The sequence below is a fragment of the Amblyomma americanum genome, chromosome 4 (genome assembly GCF_052857255.1).
Source record: "Amblyomma americanum isolate KBUSLIRL-KWMA chromosome 4, ASM5285725v1, whole genome shotgun sequence".
NCBI classification, from domain to species: domain Eukaryota; kingdom Metazoa; phylum Arthropoda; class Arachnida; order Ixodida; family Ixodidae; genus Amblyomma; species Amblyomma americanum.
In genome coordinates, this window is record NC_135500.1 from 176,808,112 (window position 1) to 176,814,667 (window position 6,556).

A 6,556-nucleotide genomic window follows, 5' to 3' on the forward strand; every position below is an offset into this window, starting at 1 on the left:
TATATAGCCGTCTATGCCATTCAGTTCTGCGAGGGCCTGCCGTCAACAATTCAGTTCCGACCACGGAATGAGCCACATTGAGTTGCTCTTGAATGGTCACGGCAGGGACAAAAGTTGTTCGAGCCCCCATTTCAAATCTTGTTACTGGCGGGTAAGTTCAAAAGCAGACGCAGGGCGATTTGGTCCGGGCCGACCGTCAACAACGGACGGATGGATGATAATGACTTTACCCTTTGTATCGGGCGGCAGCTTGCGCCACCTAGCCTATACTTCCCCCATTGTTAAGCGATTTTTTTTCCCTTCAACTTCGTTCCTAAAATGTTTTATTTGACAATATTTTTGATCTCCAAATTCACCCCTCCCTTGATTTCTTCCACCAATCTCCCAGCCTCCCGTTCGTCAATGTCAGGCTTTTCTCATCCACTCAATCCGTCCTCCCCTAATCCCAGCGCTCTCTTTATGTCTATTGCACATTAAAGATCTGATGTATTTGCAGAATTTAAAGCGCTGTTGTTTTTTTAATTGGTTGTTTGGGAAAGGAAGTGGCGCAGTATCTATCTCACATCTCGGCGGACACCTGAATCGCGCCTTAAGGGGAGGGATAAAGCAGGGAGTGATAGAAGAAAGGAAGAGTGACCGTAGTGGAGGGCTCCAGAATAACTTCGACCACCTGGAGATCTTTAACGTGCACCGACATCGCACAGCACACGGGCGCCTTTTCTGTTTCGCCTCCATCGAAACGCGGCCGCTGCGGTCGGGTTCGAACCCGGGGACTCCGGATCAGTAGCCGAGCACTCTAACCACTGAGCCACCGCGGCGGGTGCTAATGTGTGCAACGGCTCATTTTTTCCGTGCGCACTCCGTGCATGGACATTAACCGCGTACAACGACTTCCGTGATTGCGTCTAGTGCTTGAAAAGAGCCAGCTACATCTCATTTGGGGGTATTTCGGTCATTTAACCGATATACTTAATTATATGGAAAACCAAATTTCTTTTAGTACGTGAAGCGCTTAACTTGTGTTGTGGAGTGTTACAATTTCCTGTACTACCATGTTCGTGAAACATGCTTCTGAACAAAGCGCGCGAATTACAAGATGAGTTGAGAAAACGCTTATTTGTAGAGAAAAAAAAGTAATAATGTGGAGGTGGGGGGCCCTGGCTCTTATTTCATATATTTACCATGGATCGGTGTTGCATTTACCAATTACTATGCTTTCCGGATGGGGATGGCCGACAGTCCTGCCCGTGAAAGCTGTGGTTGTGAGGAGACCATCGCACATCTTCTGTGAGTGCCCTGCATTTGCGAGTGCAAGACATACACTGTGTTTTGCCCTGGACCGCCTCGATCCTCGCCCATTAACAGAGCAAAAGATCCTCGGTCCGTGGCCACAGCAGTCGACTGCCCTCAAGGCCTACAAGGCACTCTTTGCCTACTTGAGAGCGACTGGATTGAGTGACAAATTGTGACAGCGTTGTGCGTGTGTGTGTTATGCCTTTTTCCCTGCTCTCTTCCTCCTTTTAGTCCCATAATCCCTCTTCCCCAGTGCAGGGTAGCCAACCGGAACCCCTTTCTGGTTAACATCCCTGCCTTTCCCTCCTCCTCTTTATCTATCTATACCATGGCATGCAGAAATTTGCGCAGCCGCTGTAGCGATCAGGACGTGCAAGCGGTCGCTATATGTAGTGCGCGTCCGAAATTTCCTGCGTGTTTACGAGAAAATGAAAAAAAAATCTGTATAGAGCTGTCTTGATAGATTTTTTTCCAGGTTCTCATTTCTTTTTTTTACATTTTGAGATTGTGCGCCAGGATATGTGGGACACTATCGGCAAGAAAAGTAACTGTTCGACGCAAGGGCTGCAATAAAGCCATGCAGCGGTTCACTGCGGCGCAGCGTGAAATGGGACAAACGATAAGCATACTGTAGTTGTTGCTATTGCCTCAAGAGAGATGGCAAAGCATACTGTAAGCGCAGTCTGCCATGCTAAGCGCCTACCGTCAATGCGTTGGTTCCTTTACTTTTTCTGCCGACAAAACCTTGCGGGATGCGTATTCACAAAAAGAAATTAACGGCGGCGCGGTCAAGCACAGCAGATCACTGAGGCAATGCATAAATATTTTTTTTTTCTCGCAAATCCGAATCCCACGAACTTTTGTCGAGGATATCCCGTTCGCCGGCGGCGATGGTCGCTGACAGCCGAATGCTCGTGGCCATTAGCCAATAAATATCCGCTCATTCCATCAAGTCTCCGTAGGTGGCTCCTCGTTTCGCCGTCCTTTTATTCTTTCCCAAATTTCGCGCGCACACACTGCTAGGAGCAGGCACCCGGTTCCACGAAAGCCCAGTGGAGGCCAGTCAGGATGCCCGCTATCGACCGAACATCTCGTTTGCTCCCGCGTGGGTCAGCATGCCTGCAACTTCGGCCAGCCTGTTGCGGTCTCATCCTTTTTTCTGGTCCCTCTGCACCGGTGCGGTGGGGACGAGCGCAGCCATCATTGCACCGCAGTTAGAAAGACGAGCCGTGAAGAATCGCTTGGCGACGGCATGGCCGCTGACCCCCAGCGGGGTAGGACAGGCAAGAAGGAATTTTTAAGTTGCCCCCTTTTGAGCCGACGCACGGGGCCGCACTTAATTCCTCTGTATGAGTCGTGTGCACGTGTCCCGGGGTGACCGCCCTCGCCTCCAGTCCCCTTCTAGCTGCTTGCCAGTTGGGTTGAGCCACGGATCCTTCAGCGCGGGAAGCAAACATGTCTACACTGACAGGCAGCGTGTCAGCTGCGCCTTGTTGCAACGATCATACGGGACACTGTCGCTGACGACCCGAGACCAATACAGCTTGCGATTGAAAATGCAGTTGAGCCATGCCGCCTAAACAGCCGATTATGCACGCATAAAGCCAGGGGGTGTACATGTTTATTCAACTGAGATTCTGACAGCCACGCGACGTCTTCCTAGCCGAGCATATCTCGGATATGCAGGGCCAGGAGCGGCCGCCTTGTGAAAACTGTCGGTTAACGCTGGTGCGCAGCAGATTTTTTAGGCTTAGCCAGAGCACACAAAAAAAAGGGGGGGGGGGGGGCTCAGATTCGTACGGTGAACACATCTGGAGTGTATGTTCTGCATTTAAAAAATGCGGCTTAGACACTTAAGACTGGCAACATGCGGGTATGCGAAATCGCAGCAAACACTGTCGTGATTCTTCGGCATTTGAGTGTTTGCGCGGACGATCATGTTTTACTTCGGGCAGCACCGATATCGAAGCTGCAGATGTAGGCGGTTCACGGTGCCTTTCACGAGCCCACACAGCTGCCGCAACGAAAGCCATCGACCATGCATGACACCACCCACAAACACACGAGCCTATGACATCATCCGGAATGCTGTAAGACGAACAGTTGCATCACAATTTTGATACGAAAGTCTATGAAGACATGCAACTGAAGGTGAATATGTCATCGGCTCGGATTCCTGTCGCAAGCTAGCCTCCAACTTGAGCACATGTAAGCTATATGTAACGAGAAATCGCATGACACCACCCAATACATATATACGAATGAAATGGCAGTGTTCGGCTTGCTGTGTCGGTTATACTGCCACTTTATGATAACGTCACCCTATTTTTCTTGACATCGCGGGGGTTTTCTCCACCATTTGCGTGTGCGCGCGTGCATGCACTCGCGCACGTACGCACGCACGCATGCGCACGCCGGCTCTTCTGGTAATGGGACTAGTAATGCTTTCCCATTAAAAGTCCTGAATCCCTTTAATTTCGACAACCCGCGAAACTGCGCACAGAGCTAGCTAGCTTCGTGTATATCTGAATCCTGTGGAGCTCGATTCTTCCAGGGTTATTTACCTTTCCAAAAACGAAAAAGTACAATGATGCATGAAAAAGTTAATCATACTGAATAATTTCAGTGTCATTTAACCAATTCATCTCGGATTTAACCACTGGCATTTTTGCGGGGACACGGTGGCCGCAGCTGGCAAAGGGCAGGGTTAATAAGAAAGACATGGGAGAGACCTTTGCCCTGCAGTGGGCGTAGTCAGGCTGAAGATGATGAAGATGATGATGTTTGCTAAGCGAGTAAATCACAAGAAACATACTTTGCATGTTCACCCTTCGTGTCTGTACATTCTGATATGAGACATTCCATACCATATGATACATTCCAGTCCGCACCGTACAATACTGTACTATAACGGCCGTGTTCGCTGCCATGCTGACGATCACCATAATATTCTCGTGAATACTCTGACATGCCTCGACGCATCAGACGGCCCGCAAGATCCGCTCTGACCCCCCATCTGTCCGTCACCGCGACAAACCGCTCCCAACGACTGACAAGTGTTCTCACTGTAACTGTTCACCAGACTTGTGGACGTTCCCAGCCACGGGCTCTGTGCGAGAACGCTTCGCCAGAGCACGAGCGGACGCCCGCCTCCCACAAGCGATAAGTTTTACATTGGAAAGTTGTGCTGAACCCCATTTTTTTCGAGGGAGAAAGGTCAAAGAAATACATGGCACAAATGGCACCTCCCCTTCCAGGAGTGACCCCTTAAATTCGCCCCTACGTCAGTGCGTGTATGGTATAGAGAGGTTGGTCGGATGGTTCTTGATAACCACAAAGTGAACAAGGGAGGGAAAACCTCAGGGTGCTTGCCAACATTTCGACAAGTGGCCTTGTCTTCATCTGGGAAAAGCGTTCATCACTGGCAGGGGTTTAAATAGGGTCTTCGCTCCGAGGAGAAAGGCGGCGGACCTGCGATGGAACCGCGAACGTGACTATGAGAAGTGAACAACGGACAGTCGCTACATCGACAAACTTTGCGACTTTCCTGGCAAAACTCGGCTGCACGCCTGCGAACCTTCTCCGCCATCTCCATCCTCTTTCTAAGTTCAGTGGCACACTTGTCGAGTAAACAAAAAAATTCCTTTCTCACTGACCAACTGGGTTGCTAGCAAGTGTGCCGTTTCTTCCTTAGAATGGAATTTTGGTAGTTCTCTGCGCAGTTATCTGCGATACCATTTTATTGCCTCGTTATAGTTACCTCAAACTGTAGCCGCCGAGAATTAACAAGGTAAAATTCGTCATTAATAGATGAGCTTTTAGAGTAATCCTGTTCCATCATAGTGAGCGAATCCAGGGTGGGATATGATGTTGCGCTAATAAGTATTGATTTACAGAGCACTAATAGTCAGGGAACAATTTATTCTGTGGGCAGCCCTTGCATAATTGGACGCCCAGTTCACTCCCAGCTGCATGCATACACCGTATTCGTGCCTCGAATACGCACAACGGTAGCGCCGTATTTGGTCAGGATTTCGCACGCTGCACGCAGTTTCGTGAGGCGTAGTGATGGTAGCCACTGCAGCTGAATTCACTAGAATAGCAGGTAGCGCTATTTAATAGATCGTAGACGATGCATCGCCTTGTTTTAGAATGGACCAGCAGGGTATACGGAGCACGGTTAAGAACTTTGCATCTCCCTTCGACCGTGATTGGTGTAAACTCTCCACCCAATTTATTTTGCATGTTTCTTTGACTTTTGTGGCCTTCCTTTTTTTAAATAAAATTTTCGTTTTTCATTCCGTGTATCGTTGTTTGAAATAGCGTTAGCCGCCAGCCATTTGCTTGTCCTGTGCCCCTCGTCATCAAATGACGGCGCCAAAGGAAGGCGAGGGGTGGCGGACGCCTCCCGTAAAATCTGCCGCACGCGTATTCCAAACCACGTTTATTATTATTATTATTATTATTATTATTATTATTATTATTATTATTATTATTATTATTATTATTATTATTATTATTATTATTATTATTCGCTAACTTACACTTCGACCGTCTTACCTCCTGCATTCAATTGCGGCTGGTAAGAGAATGTGTGAAGCCGTCGTCAATCCTTATCAGGAGCGGTGCAACGGCATCGCCCTTGTGTCGCGTATCGCTCCCTCGCCCTGTGTGCCCCTCGCCACCATATTGCAGGTGGTATCCTCACGTGACCCTTCGTACACGGGAGCGCCCTCGCCAGGTACTACTGGAAGCATGGGGCGAAGCAGCCAATGGAAAGCCGTGCTCTGGGCGTCCCTGTGATGAGCAAGGGGAGGAGAACACAAAACTGGCCCGCAGCTTTGTCCAGGTTTAGTCAGCTCTGCGACCTTTGGTGCAGCAGAAAGCCTCAGGTACGTCTGTTCGTTTTCCGCTTAGCTGGGACACCCTTGTAGACGAGGCCTCGGCATATCGCGGCATAACTTTCTCACTTTAAATACATATTTTGGCGATGCATACTGACTCTCTAAGAGGACGGAATCGCTAGAACTTCAGATAAAAACTTCGTTGGGTTCATTTTCGCAGTTCTGCCCTTTTCTGACCTCGTGGGCGCTGCTTGGTCGTGGCAGCCGGCACTGGGCTACTTTTGCAAGATTCTAGTTCACTGTATAGGAAGATGCATGCAGCACGGAATAGTTGTAAACGTGCCTGCTCATTTTACTGCCGCATTAAAAAAAAAAACATGAGCAAGGGGAATGTTGAATATATAGTTTGCTGACGAGCC